Source organism: Triturus cristatus, chromosome 5_1 (genome assembly GCF_964204655.1).
Source record: "Triturus cristatus chromosome 5_1, aTriCri1.1, whole genome shotgun sequence".
Classification (NCBI taxonomy): Eukaryota; Metazoa; Chordata; class Amphibia; order Caudata; family Salamandridae; genus Triturus; species Triturus cristatus.
Genome location: NC_140587.1, coordinates 490,710,445 through 490,730,194, shown reverse-complemented (window position 1 = coordinate 490,730,194; position 19,750 = coordinate 490,710,445).

Below are 19,750 nucleotides of genomic sequence, written 5' to 3'. Positions count from 1 at the left end.
AGAAGATATATGTAGGAAAGTGGGTTTCTGTTGCAGTAACCCCCCCACTTTTTGCCAGACTACTGATGCACTTTTACTTGATGTGCCCTGGGTCCCTGCCAATCAGGTTCCCAGGGCCTGTGTTCTTTCCCCAAAATGAACCCAATTGGCATTTCTGGCCACAGGTCAGTCCCTGGTAAATGGTACAACAGGTACCCAGGACACTGTGACTAGAGAAGGCCTCTAGGGGCTTCAGCACTTATTGTGCCACCCTTAGAGGTACTGTACCACTACACTCACACACTGCCTTGGCAGGCTGCCTGTTTTGGTGCACAACAAAGTGAAGAGTCGACATTGCACACATCTCTGTATGCCATGCCTAACCCACTGCCATGGCATAGGCCAGTCACCCCTCTAGCTGGGTGCACTAAACCAGTGGTGAGGGTAGTGAGGGTACAGGTGCATGAGTCCTGTACCCCTACAGTGTATAAATCCATTCTTAGACATTGTAAGTGCAGTGCTGCCATTAAGAGTTTATGGTGCTGGGAGTCTGTCACTACGAACTCCACAGCACCATAATGGCTACACTCAAAACTGAGAAGTTTGGTATCAAACTTCTCAGCACATTAAACCCACACTGATTCCAGTGTGGGATTAAATGAAAAAGGCACACAGAGGGCTTCTTAGAGATGCCCCCTGAAAACGAACCCACCACTAGTTTCCAGACTGAGTGGCTGCTTTCAGCTGCCACTACCAGACATGTTTCTGGACCCCTGGGTCTCGAACCTGCTGCTCTCTGGGGCCTGAAACAATGCACATCCTGGGACGAGGTGCCAAGCCTCCTCCCACAGGATGGGCAGGGTTCATGAAGGAGAAGCTTCAAAGGCTTGCCCCCTTTGTGAGCTTCCCCAGGCCGATTGCTGCTTTCAGCAACTGGTCCCCAATGGTTCTTACCCCCACTTTGGATGGGAGAACCGGCAGGAAATACAAGTGAGGAAGAGAGGCATGCCCACCTCTGCCAACTCCAGCCCTCAGGTGGGGGAGGCGAGATGAAGCACAACTCTCAGTCCTCGCCATCTTGATGATGTGGGACTCAGACAACCAGGGACAGGCACATGCCCCCCTCCCACTGGAGGGTGGCATAATAGGAAGTGTAACCACCCCAGGGAAGGGACCCATTGGTCCCTGTCTTCTACCTACCTGTAACGCTCCTAAATCTATTATTTAGGGGCACCCCTGAACCTTGCTTCCTCGGATCTAAACAAGAAACAAGAAGATAAGAAGAAGAAGGACCGAACAGCCTTGCAGCAGCTAACAAGAGGAACACGCCCACTGACTTGGCCCCAGCCCTACCAGATTGTGTCCCCCTCGAACCTGCTCCTGCGAAATCCCGGTGTGTCCTGCAGCCATCAACCTCAAAAACCCCGGAGGACCTGCCTGCCTTCACTTCCAAAGACTGCTTCTCCTGTGAACACCGGATTTGTTCAACTGCAACCTCTAGCAGCAACCGGAGACTGCGAATCCGCCCCACTCTGCACCCGCCGCCCACGGCCCGAGCTCGAGTGGGCAAACACCACGAGGAGGTCACCCCGGCGATCCTGAACCAAGATCCGGCTACTCCTGACCTGCCTCAAACCTCCAGCCGACGCCTGCAGCCTAAATCCAGAAGGTCCCCCTAACCGAGACCAGGAGCTGGTAAGAAGATCTGACCCCAAAAGGCACCCCTTCACCCGATGCCCTACGGCCTTCTGTGCCCAAACCGACGGTGCCTAACCAACACCTAACTTCCCAACTTACCTCTCAAAGTAGTGGTCGCACCCAGAAGTCCTTCGTCTCCCTGCCTGCAGTGCTTTTGTAAACCGGAGGTTCTCCATTGGAAACAACAGGACATCCGACCTCGAAACAGAACCCTGCAGCCGGCTGCCTTAGTGCCGCTAAGGGTGCACCTTTGGTGCTAAATTGTTTCCCCATTTGCCTTGAGCTAAAGCCCAGGAGCTTTGCTCCCACAACCCAGTGGCATGCTTGCCAGCAGCCACCAACCGGAGGCCCCCTATCCCCTAATGGATAACATTGGGGCTCAGCACTCTGCACCCGGCCGCCCTAGAGCTGCTGAGGGTGTAACGAGAGTGCATTCTTGACCCTGGGGGAACCCTTGTTCTAACACCAGAACCTCAACTCCAAAGACCAAATACGTACCTAAAAAACGATAACCATATTTTCCTCCAACCATATTTTCCTCCATAGGATAATGGGCCCGATTCACAGAACTAACTTAAGACAAAATCCTAAACTTACTACCATTTTGGTATTCACAGAAGGCACTTACTCATTTTGGTATTCACAGAAGGCACTTACTCATTTCGGTATTCACAGAAGTTAGGAGTCCTAACTTTAGGACTCCTAAATGCCTTCTGTGAATACGGAAAGTCTTAAAATTAGGATTTTTCGCAGTTTAGTAGTAGTATAGTTAGGACTCCTAACTTTAGGACTCCTAAATGCCTTCTGTGAATACCGAAAGTCTTAAAATTAGGATTTTTCTCAATTTAGTAGTCCTAAATTTAGATTTAGGACTACTAAATTGAGAAAAATCCTAATTTTAAGGCTTTCGGTATTCACAGAAGGCATTTAAGAGTCCTAAAGTTAGGACTCCTAACTTCTGTGAATACCGAAATGAGTAAGTGCCTTCTGTGAATACCAAAATGAGTAAGTGCCTTCTGTGAATACCAAAATGGTAGTAAGTTTAGGATTTTGTCTTAAGTTAGTTCTGTGAATCGGGCCCTTACACTTTTTACTGAAAAAGTTTCTAAGTGTGGAGTTTTGAAACCTAAAGAAATTCTTTAAAATTGTACGATTTAACAAAAACGCTTTTACTCGCCTGTTTGCAGGAAATGTTCCAGTGCTGCATCCAGGCATACAACCCTGAGTAAGAAAAGTAATCCAAAAGTAACTTACCTGCTATTTTACTGAAAATCCCATTCAAGTCTATGTACTGTATTTACAAGAGATTGCATTTTTTCTGAAACAATACTGTAAGTCAAACCATAGTACACTTACAATTACAATTAAACTGTTTTACAATCAGCATTTACTACTGTCAAGTATTTATTGCTTACCTGTGCCAGGCTTGCTTGGTGCTTGAACTAAAATAACTAAAAGAATATTTTTATATAAAAACAATTGGTCTGAAGTTCAGTCTTTGAGTGTGTGAATTAATTTGCTGACTGAGTGTTCACAACAAATGCTTAACGCCGTCCTCTGATACTGCCTTACTGCTCGACCAAACTACCACAAATAGAGAGCAAGGTTTTATCTAATATTACCTCTGCCTACCTTTGGGGTTCCACTGGACTCTGTGCACACTATACCTCACTTTGGTATAGTATATACAGTGCCAGCTTCCTACAATAGACATAGAGGGCAAACCGTTGAGCTTAATAATAAGGAGGGAAACATTGAATAGACCAAAGAGGAGTTAGCTCACAAGGCTATGGTCCTATAGCTCTAGCTTGGGAACAAAGAGAAATGCTTTGCATTCGACAGGTACAAACCCATTATGATACTATCTTTTTTGGGACAGAGTGTGTGTGATCACATCTTTTAAATTGATGCTTCTTCGAAGATGTTCCTACAAGAAGAAGTACAAGTAGTGCCTGGAGTATATTTTGTGTGTGGGAAGAAGGTATATGTTCAGTTTCCGAACAATTGGTACAGTACGTGTTATGTGGCTGTTGTGTTTTCCAAAGATATACCATGTGGAAGGTCTGGAGAGTTTGGAGGCAAAGTTGAACCATAGAGAGAGTGCTGGTGAAATTGGGGCAGACATATTTGGATCAATGATACCCAGTTTGGCTGTGGTATTGAATGACATCAAGAATAGAAGGTTGTCTGCCATTGTGGATAAGTTGTCAGTTAACACAGTTCAGTCATTGTTGCTCGCAGATGGAGAGATGTTTTCAACAAGGGCGATGGTGATGCAGAAGTGCCTTGCTTTAGAAGTAGTATTGGCAAAAGAGGGCTGAGTCTGTGGGATTCTGGAGGTCTAACAGTGTTGCACTTACATTCCTGATAAAATTAAAGACCTGAGGAGATACATAAGTTGCCAATTCTGATATGCAGAATTGGCAACCAAGGAAGTTTGGGATAAGATTGGAAAAGGATTTGGAACTGTTGGAAGTTGGCTTGCTAACCTAGGAAAGGGAATTCTTGGTTATATCTTGAAGCCAAAAATAATTGTTGTGGTCTGTGTTATCATTTTTACTAGGTATGATAAGAGCATACAAATTGCACAAGTCGAGGCAAGCTTAGGATTCCTTTAGGGAGAAAGAAAGAAGGGGGGAAGAATGCAGGACAGTCGCTGTGAGAATCTTAAGCGGTTGGAGGAGTTTAGACAGAGGAGACTAGCTATGACATCGGTTTAGATCAGTCTACTCTACAGGGAATTAAAGGGTTTGTGATGACACAGTTCATCAGAGGAGGGTACTGATGTAGCAGAAAATGCATTTTATTCATAGGGGTGCATTATAATCACACATGTAGAGTGCACTCGCATATAATCCTTTGTCATATTAACATAAAGTATTAAAATTCTAAATGTTATAACATGAAACGTAAATGTATTTATGCCATTGAATAGTGACTTGATGAATTAACGTAGAAAGTAAATGTAACTAGCAGAATCCATTAACGTGAAGAACTCGTGTTGTACAAGTGACAATCATTCATTTATTAAATGTGCTTATTAATATGTCATTTTTCGATGCAGGTAGGAACATTAACTGAACGTGCCTTAATTTTGAGAGTAATTCGTTAAGCTCATATGCCATTTCTTACGTCAGCTGAACTTGTAGGCCTGAAATGCAATTTCCCTGGAACCTCTAGTTTAGATTAACAGGTTGAATTTCATGTGTGCTGTGGATTTCGTTCTTTCTCATGCTTTGTGTTGCAGGTGGAACAAGCGCCCATGTTAGCTAGAATAATGTCTTTGTTTTATTAGTCAGGCAAGAAGAGAAGGAGATACATTGTAAGCTCAAGCTGATAAGGGAAATTGTTGTGTTTTCACACCGGAGAAGGCTTGGGAATCAAGGTCAACATTTTGCGGTTCAGGAACACTGCTATCCCATGGTAAATTACCTATAAGTCTGTGTTCGGAGCGGATGGCGTGACCTGCAAGGACTCTTGGAAAAAATACCAGTAATATTGCGATGTTAGAGTAGGGAAAACTCCCATTACTTCTTCTCTGCCTTCGGAGAGAGAGCATCTTAGAACAAGCTATGTCTCGATAGCTTTATGCTATCTAACCCATCGGTGGTGGAGAGACTTCTTAGGAAGACTCCACATGCTGACACCTTTTATTCCGTTTCCTGAGAATGCTTACGTAGGGATGCCATTTTAGAGTTAGTGAAGGGCTAGATTTTTCTCAACCCTCAATGCAGGGAAATTTGGCCTAATCTTTTCTGATCCTCTGCATTCTGCTTCCTAAATGAGTTATTTTGTTTATGCCACACTACTTCAACTTTATTCACAGATTTGGTTTTATGCTGATTCTGATGCATTTCTACACTCTTGTTTGGTGCCTCTATAACCAGTTATTTTTGGCTTTGTAATAAATTGACTAACTTTACGTAGTTGTCTGTGGTTATTATGTGTCCAGAGAAATTCCTATTGAATTGATTGGCATTAATAATGACACTTTCCCTTCTACGTTTACATGCTGCTAAAAAGGACCATCGGATTGTGACTCTAGAACAGATCAAGAACTTATGGGCCTGGCCCTTACAACATCAATGGCCACTCAAAGTTGTCATGTTGTTCCATACCCATCCTCAACACTTCATTGAAAATTGGGTCTCATGAACCTCTCATCCTCACCGTCATCTTGTGGTCATCATGGAGTCAACTTCCAGTGGTGTATCCTGAGTGACTGTAGGTACCTGCTGAATTAATCCTTTTCAAACGGGGGCCCAATGTCAGTTTTGATGATTATTGGAATGTCTTGTGCAGCAAATATTGTCTCCAGCTTGGGGTGAGCATGCTCAAAAGCTGCTGTTCTCCACTACTGGATACTTGGTCTATACTTTGATGATTGCGAGTGTTAGAACTGGCGATTTCTGGTTGGCTAGGGCTTGCGCCAAAGCCAGGCAGAAACCACCACTCTAGTCAGGGCAAGGAAGTTACACGCCAAAGACAACCCCTGCTCACCCCCTTGGTAGCTTGGCACGAGCAGTCAGGCTTATCTCTGAGGCGGTGTGTAAAGCGTTTGCGCGCGCACCCAGCAACAACACCCAAGGCCCACCACAAAGGAAACTCCACACAAGGTATTCTATAAAAATAACCTTTGTATTATACACAACACATCAGATAAAAACACACACTTTACAATGTGCCAACAGGCACGGGCAGAATTTACAAGGGATTATATATACAGGGGACAGGGCCACATGGACCACTGTCAAGAATTAGCACTTTTTGATATTCAGCACTTAGCACCAAATATAAAATTACTGTAGCACAAAAATAACATTTATATAGCACACAACCAGTACTTACTGGTAACAAGAAAGTACCACCTACGCAACCCTAACCACTTTAGGAGACTATCACGCAGGGACTCAGAACCTCCCTAGTACCACCGGTACCAGGGGAACACAACCACCTAAGTATCACAATACCTGGATGGGAAAACACACATTACACATGATGCATAAAACATTCAGAGGTGCAGAACATGGCACATGACGCATAACTCATTCAGAGGTGCCGGGCAGGTGAACACATGAAGCATAAAACATTCAGCGGTGCTCTGAAAGAAAACACATGATGCAGAAACTACATTCAGCGGTGTCATAAAAGGAAACACATGATGCATCAAAAATACATTCAGAGGTGCAGGTAGGAACATTAGCGTGAAACTCACATGAGCCACCACCTGTGGCAGTCCCTAGGCCAACTGGCCTTGTCAGGGCTAGGACACTCTGTCCCAGTCAGGCTGCGCCAGCTGCGCAAGCTAAAAAGTAATTATCCCCAACCTAAACGTTGCAGCTGCCCACTAAGTGCTGGGCAGCTGGGAAACGGACCTCAGGCACTCTGCGTGCCTCTGGAGCCCCCTCTGGGCTCGGTCTATTCAAAATGCCCCCTAGAGCCTTCGTGGCCCTAAACGAACAATGCCCCGCAACGTTGGAGTTCTGCTCAGGGACTCGCGAGCCTCACAGGCTCGTGAAACAATGTGCCCCCTTCGTGGGAGCGGCCCTCTGGCAAGCGGGGCCGCTCAAGTACCGGCAGGGATGGGTGGGGGCCCCCTCTCTGGGACCCTCGAAACTTAATTCACCCCCGTCGTTGGAGCCTCACGGGGCTCGTGAGCAATGCGGCGTTTTGGAGCCTCACAGGGCTCGTGGACACCGCCCCCGTTGTTGGAGCGCCACGCGCTCAGACCTTGACAATGTCTCTGGTCCGTCAGAGTCCCACACATACGGAGTCCCCCAGCCCTTCACCACTTACCGGGCTCTTCTCTGGGGACTCCGGCATCAGGACGGCTCTCTCGCGGCGGGGCAGGCACTGACAATGTGCCTCGGGGCCCTGCCACCTCAGCAGTCCTTCTCTCCTGGGGGAAGCGCGGGGTAGGCTCCCGCCCGCTTCCTCCCACGACGTCCTTGCTTCACCCGGGCACTTCTTCAGCCCTGCACAGGAGCGCGGGCTAGGCTCCCGTCCGCTTCCTGTTTTTAGAACGAGGCTTCCGTCCCGCGGCACACCCCCAGGCCTGCCTGACTTCCGGCTCGGGCTGTAGCAGAGAGAATAGAGACCTATGAGCGGAATGACCTGTTGTTTATAGCGAAAGATATCACTCGCAAAGCGAGATGAGCACATGAGAAGATGTCAGAACTAGCTCAGCGTTATGAAGTAGACCTGACTCAAACAAAAATATTACAAACAATCATAGGCTTAATTATAGTGACCAGGAGCTGGAGTAAAAGAGAGTGATGGAATTAAAAACACACATACGAGAGTGGGTTATAGGAATACAGGTGTGATGCTGGATATGTGGGAGTAAAGGTAGTCTTAGAAGAAGAGTGCCAGAAAAGTTACAGGGTAAACACCACCTCCATGAGGAGAAATGTCAGGAGTTGAGGCATATCCACTATGAGAGGTGCCCAGTGGAGGTTATGTGCATGTCCCTTGGAGAAGAGGTGATTTAGCTGTATTCACAAATGATTTCCCTAGGTTGAGAGAGAAACCTGCTGAATGGTACAAGCAAGTTGATCGCTTTGTTGAGATCTTGAAAGAGTTGTGAACTGACTTAAATACTCTGTTTGAAATTGTGGTTCCTAATGATCTATGGTGTGCATGGAAAATTGCTATTGATTGGCCTACAGCTGAGCCAGAAAGGCTCATGGTCCTTCGCCCTTAGACATGAAAAAGTACGATCAGGTGATCACATGGCTCCAGTCCAAAATAGCCCTTCAATACATCAATTGGGTTAAAATAGATCGGACGACCCAGGAGCCTAAAGATTCAATGCATCACTATTACGAGAGGCTCTTGAAAGCCTTTAAGCAATACAGTGGGTTGGACACACTCAACCCTAAAGATATGGGTCAATTCGTCTCAATATTTGTGACAGGATTGAGGCCGGAATTCAGCCTTATAATCCAACAACATTTGATTTGCTGGCAAAATAAATCTGTGGATGCAATTCTACGGTATGCCAGGTATTGTAGTGATGAAGTTGATTCTAAACGTAGAGGGATAAGGGAGAAGGTAATGCTGGTTCAAATGGGAAAAGGCACAGAAGGGTGGACAGCTGCAGTGAACAGGAGGAACAGTAGCTTGTAATCAAGCGAATATGGAAGGGGTGTCCAGGGTACATCAGGCCCAGCGGGACAGCGAAGAGGGAGAGGTGTCCCCATTGATCCCAAAACAGAGATTGATGTTCCTACGCTGAAAAAGACAACTGCCTGCCATTTTTGTCCCAAGATTGGGCATTGGGAGCGCGAGTGACACTTAAATCTGGCAACTCAGGTGCAGGAGGGAGAACTCGTGCAAGTGACAGATGTGGTAAATCAGTTACTGACGGTGACAAGGCAAAGATCCCTTAATGCAGGAGGGAATCAGGACCAGTTAGTGCCTGTGCTACAAGCTCAGAGGATCTCACAGGGCAATTGAACGTACCATCAGATGGCCTTTATGGAAGTGTTATATAGATTTGATCAGGACCCATCCTAATGACGGTGCCTGAGGGTGGAGGAAGACTGTACTCATGGAGCAATCTTGGAAGTAGACCAGAATGGACCAAATATAGAGGCAGACCTTGATAGTCATCCCATTACGTTCTTGATTGATACTGGTGCTACCCGTTCTACTAAGATCTGCAGTAGTCCCAAACCTACTACTCTCGGGAAAATCAATCCAAGTTGTAGGCGTTGCCAACACAAGAATGACAACCGCTTTGACAAAGGTGCCGGTAAGAATCGGAACTTTCCAGGATCATCACCAGTTCATGGTGTGTGATTTGAGCCCAGTCTGTTTATTAGGTCATGATCTCTTGTGCAAATTGAATTGTACCATCTATTGTATGTCAAAGGGAATCAAATTAGCAAATCAAAACCATTATGTAGACATGTTTCCTTTACTGACAGTAGAAGACATGCGGTTTGACTTGAGAGGCACTGTCTCTCCATTGGTTTGGGACTTCACAGGAGAGGACATTGGACTGATTCAAGGAGTCAAGAATTTCCAAATTGCCACTGTTTCCTGACCCTGTAAACAGTGGCAGGTATTACACCTGTGACTGAGTCCATGATTGTGCAGGGCATACTGAAGGAGATCATCATAAGTCCATGCAATTCGCCCATCATGGGATTTCAGAAATCGAGTGGAAAGTATTGCATAGTTCAGGACCTTAGGAATGTGAATAACATCATCATTCCATGTTGTACTCTGGTACCGAATCCATCTGTGATCCTATTCCAGATTCCTTGTGAAGCTGTCTGGTTCACAGAGATTAACCTTTCGCAGGCATTTTTCTCCATTTCGCTGCACGAGGAAAGCACATTTTTATTTGCTTTCTGTCTGGAAAACTGTGTCTTAACATGGTGTCATATCCCTCAAGGGTATACTGAATTCCCATCTATCTGAAATCCTATCTATCTTCAATAAGGTCTTGAAGTAGAACCTCTAGAGCTTGGTTTTGCCCCAAAATTCAATGTTAGTTCAGTATTTTGATCACCTCCTCATTGCATCAGAGACACGAGAGGCTTGCGGAGACGATATTATAATCTCACTGAATCACCTGGCTGACAATGGGCATAAGGTGTCTCCGAGCAAACTTCAGTACTGTCTGACTGAAGTTCAGTATTCGGGTCATCAAATTGAGAAAAGCAAGAGAAAGGTGTCACCAGGGCAAGTGGAGGCTATCATGAAAATGAATCCGCCAACTACCCAGAAAGAGGTCAGGATGTTCTTGGGAATGGTTGACTACTGCCAACAATGGATTACGAATTTCTCCTTGTTGGCAAAGCCTTTGCAGATGCTGACCAACAAAGATGTGAGTGATCCGGTACCTCGGGATAACAACTGCTTACTTGCCTTCTTAGAGCTCAGAGAGTGCCTGTGTCACGCTCCAGCTTCAGGAATGCCTGATTACAACAAAGCGTTTTCGTTGTTCTGCCATGAAAAGGAAGGTTGTACCCTTTCTTTACTCACCCAGACACATGGAGGTGGCCGTTGACCTGTAGCCTATTTCTCAGCTACTTTAGATCCTGTAGCTTAAGCATTGCCCGGATGTCTCAAACCTGTTGCTGCAATAGGTGTCAGTATTGAACAATGTGAAAGCATTGTGATGGGTCACCCACTTACTGTATATGTACCACACTTAGTTGAACTCCTGATGACGAGTACCAAAACTTAGTTGAACTCCTGATGACGAGTACCAAAACACAGCATTTGACTTATAACAGGTTGTCAAGATATGAACAAGTGCTGCTAGCTGCAAATAACATAACCTTAAAGCACTGTTCTGTGTTAAATCCAGCTACCTTGTTACCTGTTCCAAGTGCTAATTGTGAACACTGTGAAGACCATGACTGTCTGGATGTTACTGAGCTTTGCACCAAGCTGAGACCTGACATTGTCGATGAACCATTGTCTGATCCCGATTAAGTCCTTTTTGTAGATGGTTTATGTCTAAGCGACAATGAAGGTATTCTGAGAGCAGCATTTGCTGTGTGTACCATCTCTGGAGTTGTGGAAGCAGCTGGTCTACATGGAGTACACTCCACACAAGTGACCGAGATCATTGTTTTGACCCGTCCCTGTCTTGTTTCTGAGCAGATCCTAGTCACCATCTATACCAATAGCCAGTACAGTTTCGATGTAGTTCATGACTTCGGACAGCTATGGTCGCAGAGAGGATTCCCAAAGCCATCAGGCTCTCCAATTAGGAATGGGAAATATGTGAGACAATGCTTCGAAGCAGGGATGAAGTTGCTCGTTTTTGTGCCACATACGCATGCATTTTTAATGGGAAATATGTTGGTGAGAGTACAGAGAAGACAGAGCTCAGCATGATGCTAGCTGTTGCAGACACATGGGATGAAGTTAGGTGTTTATAAATGGAAGCCACAGATCAGGAACAAGCGGGTTGGATCAGTGCAGGTTGTGAGAAGGGAGAAGGTGACTTATGGGTTTCCATTGATGGGTGGGCAGAGTTACCGGATTGTTTGCTAAATCCAAAGGTGAGGCAGATTAATGGAACAGCTCACATAGGAAGAGACGCAATGGTGAGGTTGTTCAGGCAGACCTGGCTTAATCCAATGCATTGTGTGATTACAGAAGCAGTGTGCCATCAGTGTGTTACGTGTCAACAGATGAATGCTGGGAAGAAAACTGCTGTTGCATTGAAGCATATTGAGAGGTCAGGGGCTACTTTCAATCGGAACCAATTGGACTTCGTTGAGATGCCTATATGTAATGGATTTAGATACATTTTGTTTGTTATGTGAGTCTTTTACAGTCTCACAGGAGCAAAGTTATTGTTGAGGGAGCTTATGCCTTGTTTCGGATTTCCACTACATTAGAGCAGGATAGCGAAACGTACTTCCATAGCAAGATTATCAAGCTGTTGTGTACTGCCTTGAGTGTAGACTAAGCCTGGGCGGAGTTCACTGAGTTCTGCTAGTCGAAACTGCACGAAGTGCAACAAAAACTCTGCTGCGCTATACGGAGCTCCGCAAGCAGCCGAATGCATTAGATAAATGCCTTTCGCTGTGATTTACAATGCCGGGCGTTTGTCTGCAATCTTTGCGAACGGCACCATGCACAGTGCAAGCGGACACAATTGGGTGCTCCTTCCTTTCTGCTGCTCGAGTAGATTTTTTACTCAAGCGTCAGCTTTCTCAACGAGAACAGACAGTTTCTCAACACGAGCTGTCGTGAGCATATGCAGCCACTCGCAATAAGAAATCTGACCGCCTGGTTGGGAAATCTTGCCAGGTGGTTGATTTTCCATGCTCGTGCTCGCCAACTTGATGTTGACGATTGCAAAGGAGGAAAAATCCCGCTGGGAGGTGGATTTTCGTCGTTCGCCAACTTGATGTTGAAGAGCGCGACCGAGGAAAAAAACTCTGCTCCGCTACCTGGAGCAGAGTTTTTCAGAACTCCACGAGCTCCGCGTAACACGGAGTGCGGAAAACTCTGCAAACTCTGCGAGCGGAGCGGAGTTCACCACCCAGGCTTAGTGTAGACAAGACACTGCATTGTAGTTGCAGGCCAGAGGCATCAGCCATTCTTGAGCAGTTCAATCAGATGTTAAACCAAGGCGGGCAAAAGCGTGTGCTTTGACATCTTTGAAAGGGCCTGATGCGTTGCCCTTGGTTCTAATGAGCTTTCGCAGCATTCCTGATAGAAGAACTAAGTTGTTGCACTATGAGATCCTCATGGGAAGGGCGATGTGCCTGCAGTGCTGTCTACAGCTTTGATAAACATCACAGATGAGTTGATCCTTGACTACTGTAAAGGATTGGCTGATGTGGTTCGTTCTGTGTCTCATCAGGTTGGAGCAGCGACTGCACCGACATCAAAAGACCTCTGCTACGACTTGAGCCCCGGAGATTGCTTGTCGAAAAGCATGAAAGAAAGAACTGTCTTGACTCATGGTGGCATGAACCATACCAGGTGATATTGGTGACAAATATTGTTGTGAAGTGTGGAGGAATGCCGAACTGGATCCATGCTTTCCATACTCGAGTCTCAGGGTCCTCTGATGAACCAGATCCTCTCCCAGAAGTAATCCCAGCCATGATCAAAAGATCACCGGGGAGTGTAAGCCAAGATGTGGGGGTTCCTGAAGAGGCTAGAAACACACTAGTTCAAGGTGAGGGTGTTCAAGTTACATAAGACCCAAGTATAGACTCTGAGGTAGACGGTAACATTGCAAGTGGTATAGAGTCTGACTCAGCAGAAGAGACTGGTGAGGAAGTTGGTCATGTGCAGTTAAGGTAGAAAACGGTCGCAAATTAATCATTGCTTGTGAGACAAAAAAGGAGGAACTTGATACTTGCATCTGAGAAAGAACTTTTACCAATAAGTGAACACTCCAATCTGAGTGAATCCAAACAAATCCTGGGAAGGGTAAGGTGATCAAAGAGAACAAGAGTGCTGTGTCAGAGATACTCCTCTCTCGAGTGGACTTATCTAGCTATCAATGCCGGGCAGAGCGAGGTCTGAGACTTTGATACTGATTGTTGAGATCTTGCTGAGAGTTCCTGGAATAGAGGCTAATGCAATCTTGTCATTGACTGTGCCTTATCCGCCAAGGTTGAGTGGATTACGGACTCTGATTTTGGAAGACATCGCATTTCTCAGCTCTGGAAATCAACCACCTTCTCAGGAGGTTGCAGCATTCAGAGCAGAACTGTTACAGCGAGTCATCGAGGAAATTGGTTTTGATCTCATAAGGGATGTAAATTGAACTTTTGAACTGTAAATTAAAAATTTGCTTGAAAGAAGATAACCTTGACCTGAGTGGAAGAAGAATAAAATAGTGACTTTTCCTATGGAAGAAGGAAGAGAGCTTAGGAAGTCTTCCACGCTGTGTAAATATTGTGCAGAAGACTGTTATAAGAATTTTCTAAGATCCAAAAAGAAGTTGCTCAAAGACTTTGAGGCAAGTACATAAGAGGCAGCGAAAAGAGACTCGGTGTGTTGATCCTCCTGTAAACTACAGTCCAAACCACTTCTGAGAATGGAATCTGGAAATTCGAATCAGATGCACAAATGTATCATAGGTGCAATTTTTGTAGGAGTAATCATAGTGATAGCTGTAGTCATTACAGAGTCTATTTTAAGTGCACACAAAGCTGAGGTACAGGGTGTGGGGGTACATGGGACATCCACACCTACCATTGATGCCTCAACGGAGGGTACACTAGGATCGGATAAAGGTTTCATAGAGCAAACCTGTCACTTTTTGCATTTATACTTGTCTAAAGGTGATTACATGCTGAATGCTTGTGCGATGTTGCTGTATAAATACGTCACTATTATGGATGTGAGAGAGTGTTACGTGTGTATGCAATTTCCTGCTACAGTCAAGGGGAGTATGAGGTACCACCACTTGCCCTTGGCATATGGTATTAGTTTGCTCCTTAGCATGTTTTATGGAAAGGGTCATGTTGAGTACTATATCTTGAATTATGATGAAGTACTCTCAGAAGTTCCAGTCTACAAACATATGAACAAATATGATTATCACAAGCAAGAAGAGAGAATGGGAAAATATAATGTACCCACTGTTACACTAGACACTGCTTATGCGCCTATACACAACTTAATCTGCACATTAACAAACATAGAAAATACATTTGTAGATCAAGTAGAAGATAGATGTAGGAAAGTGGGTTTCTGTTGCAGTAACCCCCCCACTTTTTGCCAGACTACTGATGCACTTTTACTTGATGTGCCCTGGGTCCCTGCCAATCAGGTTCCCAGGGCCTGTGTTCTTTCCCCAAAATGAACCCAATTGGCATTTCTGGCCACAGGTCAGTCCCTGGTAAATGGTACAACAGGTACCCAGGACACTGTGACTAGAGAAGGCCTCTAGGGGCTTCAGCACTTATTGTGCCACCCTTAGAGGTACTGTACCACTACACTCACACACTGCCTTGGCAGGCTGCCTGTTTTGGTGCACAACAAAGTGAAGAGTCGACATTGCGCACATCTCTGTATGCCATGCCTAACCCACTGCCATGGCATAGGCCAGTCACCCCTCTAGCTGGGTGCACTAAACCAGTGGTGAGGGTAGTGAGGGTACAGGTGCATGAGTCCTTTACCCCTACAGTGTATAAATCCATTCTTAGACATTGTAAGTGCAGTGCTGCCATTAAGAGTTTATGGTGCTGGGAGTCTGTCACTACGAACTCCACAGCACCATAATGGCTACACTCAAAACTGAGAAGTTTGGTATCAAACTTCTCAGCACATTAAACCCACACTGATTCCAGTGTGGGATTAAATGAAAAATGCACACAGAGGGCTTCTTAGAGATGCCCCCTGAAAACGAACCCACCACTAGTTTCCAGACTGAGTGGCTGCTTTCAGCTGCCACTACCAGACATGTTTCTGGACCCCTGGGTCTCGAACCTGCTGCTCTCTGGGGCCTGAAACAATGCACATCCTGGGACGAGGTGCCAAGCCTCCTCCCACAGGATGGGCAGGGTTCATGAAGGAGAAGCTTCAAAGGCTTGCCCCCTTTGTGAGCTTCCCCAGGCCGATTGCTGCTTTCAGCAACTGGTCCCCAATGGTTCTTACCCCCACTTTGGATGGGAGAACCGGCAGGAAATACAAGTGAGGAAGAGAGGCATGCCCACCTCTGCCAACTCCAGCCCTCAGGTGGGGGAGGCGAGATGAAGCACAACTCTCAGTCCTCGCCATCTTGATGATGTGGGACTCAGACAACCAGGGACAGGCACATGCCCCCCTCCCACTGGAGGGTGGCATAATAGGAAGTGTAACCACCCCAGGGAAGGGACCCATTGGTCCCTGTCTTCTACCTACCTGTAACGCTCCTAAATCTATTATTTAGGGGCACCCCTGAACCTTGCTTCCTCGGATCTAAACAAGAAACAAGAAGATAAGAAGAAGAAGGACCGAACAGCCTTGCAGCAGCTAACAAGAGGAAGACGCCCACTGACTTGGCCCCAGCCCTACCAGATTGTGTCCCCCTCGAACCTGCTCCTGCGAAATCCCGGTGTGTCCTGCAGCCATCAACCTCAAAAACCCCGGAGGACCTGCCTGCCTTCACTTCCAAAGACTGCTTCTCCTGTGAACACCGGATTTGTTCAACTGCAACCTCTGGCAGCAACCGGAGACTGCGAATCCGCCCCACTCTGCACCCGCCGCCCACGGCCCGAGCTCGAGTGGGCAAACACCACGAGGAGGTCACCCCGGCGATCCTGAACCAAGATCCGGCTACTCCTGACCTGCCTCAAACCTCCAGCCGACGCCTGCAGCCTAAATCCAGAAGGTCCCCCTAACCGAGACCAGGAGCTGGTAAGAAGATCCGACCCCAAAAGGCACCCCTTCACCCGATGCCCTACGGCCTTCTGTGCCCAAACCGACGGTGCCTAACCAACACCTAACTTCCCAACTTACCTCTCAAAGTAGTGGTCGCACCCAGAAGTCCTTCGTCTCCCTGCCTGCAGTGCTTTTGTAAACCGGAGGTTCTCCATTGGAAACAACAGGACATCCGACCTCGAAACAGAACCCTGCAGCCGGCTGCCTTAGTGCCGCTAAGGGTGCACCTTTGGTGCTAAATTGTTTCCCCATTTGCCTTGAGCTAAAGCCCAGGAGCTTTGCTCCCACAACCCAGTGGCATGCTTGCCAGCAGCCACCAACCGGAGGCCCCCTATCCCCTAATGGATAACATTGGGGCTCAGCACTCTGCACCCGGCCGCCCTAGAGCTGCTGAGGGTGTAACGAGAGTGCATTCTTGACCCTGGGGGAACCCTTGTTCTAACACCAGAACCTCAACTCCAAAGACCAAATACGTACCTAAAAAACGATAACCATATTTTCCTCCAACCATATTTTCCTCCATAGGATAATGGGCCCGATTCACAGAACTAACTTAAGACAAAATCCTAAACTTACTACCATTTTGGTATTCACAGAAGGCACTTACTCATTTTGGTATTCACAGAAGGCACTTACTCATTTCGGTATTCACAGAAGTTAGGAGTCCTAACTTTAGGACTCCTAAATGCCTTCTGTGAATACGGAAAGTCTTAAAATTAGGATTTTTCGCAGTTTAGTAGTAGTATAGTTAGGACTCCTAACTTTAGGACTCCTAAATGCCTTCTGTGAATACCGAAAGTCTTAAAATTAGGATTTTTCTCAATTTAGTAGTCCTAAATTTAGATTTAGGACTACTAAATTGAGAAAAATCCTAATTTTAAGGCTTTCGGTATTCACAGAAGGCATTTAAGAAACCTAAAGTTAGGACTCCTAACTTCTGTGAATACCGAAATGAGTAAGTGCTTTCTGTGAATACCAAAATGAGTAAGTGCCTTCTGTGAATACCAAAATGGTAGTAAGTTTAGGATTTTGTCTTAAGTTAGTTCTGTGAATCGGGCCCTTACACTTTTTACTGAAAAAGTTTCTAAGTGTGGAGTTTTGAAACCTAAAGAAATTCTTTAAAATTGTACGATTTAACAAAAACGCTTTTACTCGCCTGTTTGCAGGAAATGTTCCAGTGCTGCATCCAGGCATACAACCCTGAGTAAGAAAAGTAATCCAAAAGTAACTTACCTGCTATTTTACTGAAAATCCCATTCAAGTCTATGTACTGTATTTACAAGAGATTGCATTTTTTCTGAAACAATACTGTAAGTCAAACCATAGTACACTTACAATTACAATTAAACTGTTTTACAATCAGCATTTACTACTGTCAAGTATTTATTGCTTACCTGTGCCAGGCTTGCTTGGTGCTTGAACTAAAATAACTAAAAGAATATTTTTATATAAAAACAATTGGTCTGAAGTTCAGTCTTTGAGTGTGTGAATTAATTTGCTGACTGAGTGTTCACAACAAATGCTTAACGCCGTCCTCTGATACTGCCTTACTGCTCGACCAAACTACCACAAATAGAGAGCAAGGTTTTATCTAATATTACCTCTGCCTACCTTTGGGGTTCCACTGGACTCTGTGCACACTATACCTCACTTTGGTATAGTATATACAGTGCCAGCTTCCTACAATAGACATAGAGGGCAAACCGTTGAGCTTAATAATAAGGAGGGAAACATTGAATAGACCAAAGAGGAGTTAGCTCACAAGGCTATGGTCCTATAGCTCTAGCTTGGGAACAAAGAGAAATGCTTTGCATTCGACAGGTACAAACCCATTATGATACTATCTTTTTTGGGACAGAGTGTGTGTGATCACATCTTTTAAATTGATGCTTCTTCGAAGATGTTCCTACAAGAAGAAGTACAAGTAGTGCCTGGAGTATATTTTGTGTGTGGGAAGAAGGTATATGTTCAGTTTCCGAACAATTGGTACAGTACGTGTTATGTGGCTGTTGTGTTTTCCAAAGATATACCATGTGAAAGGTCTGGAGAGTTTGGAGGCAAAGTTGAACCATAGAGAGAGTGCTGGTGAAATTGGGGCAGACATATTTGGATCAATGATACCCAGTTTGGCTGTGGTATTGAATGACATCAAGAATAGAAGGTTGTCTGCCATTGTGGATAAGTTGTCAGTTAACACAGTTCAGTCATTGTTGCTCGCAGATGGAGAGATGTTTTCAACAAGGGCGATGGTGATGCAGAAGTGCCTTGCTTTAGAAGTAGTATTGGCAAAAGAGGGCTGAGTCTGTGGGATTCTGGAGGTCTAACAGTGTTGCACTTACATTCCTGATAAAATTAAAGACCTGAGGAGATACATAAGTTGCCAATTCTGATATGCAGAATTGGCAACCAAGGAAGTTTGGGATAAGATTGGAAAAGGATTTGGAACTGTTGGAAGTTGGCTTGCTAACCTAGGAAAGGGAATTCTTGGTTATATCTTGAAGCCAAAAATAATTGTTGTGGTCTGTGTTATCATTTTTACTAGGTATGATAAGAGCATACAAATTGCACAAGTCGAGGCAAGCTTAGGATTCCTTTAGGGAGAAAGAAAGAAGGGGGGAAGAATGCAGGACAGTCGCTGTGAGAATCTTAAGCGGTTGGAGGAGTTTAGACAGAGGAGACTAGCTATGACATCGGTTTAGATCAGTCTACTCTACAGGGAATTAAAGGGTTTGTGATGACACAGTTCATCAGAGGAGGGTACTGATGTAGCAGAAAATGCATTTTATTCATAGGGGTGCATTATAATCACACATGTAGAGTGCACTCGCATATAATCCTTTGTCATATTAACATAAAGTATTAAAATTCTAAATGTTATAACATGAAACGTGAATGTATTTATGCCATTGAATAGTGACTTGATGAATTTACGTAGAAAGTAAATGTAACTAGCAGAATCCATTAACGTGAAGAACTCGTGTTGTACAAGTGACAATCATTCATTTATTAAATGTGCTTATTAATATGTCATTTTTCGATGCAGGTAGGAACATTAACTGAACGTGCCTTAATTTTGAGTGTAATTCGTTAAGCTCATATGCCATTTCGTACGTCAGCTGAACTTGTAGGCCTGAAATGCAATTTCCCTGGAACCTCTAGTTTAGATTAACAGGTTGAATTTCATGTGTGCTGTGGATTTCGTTCTTTC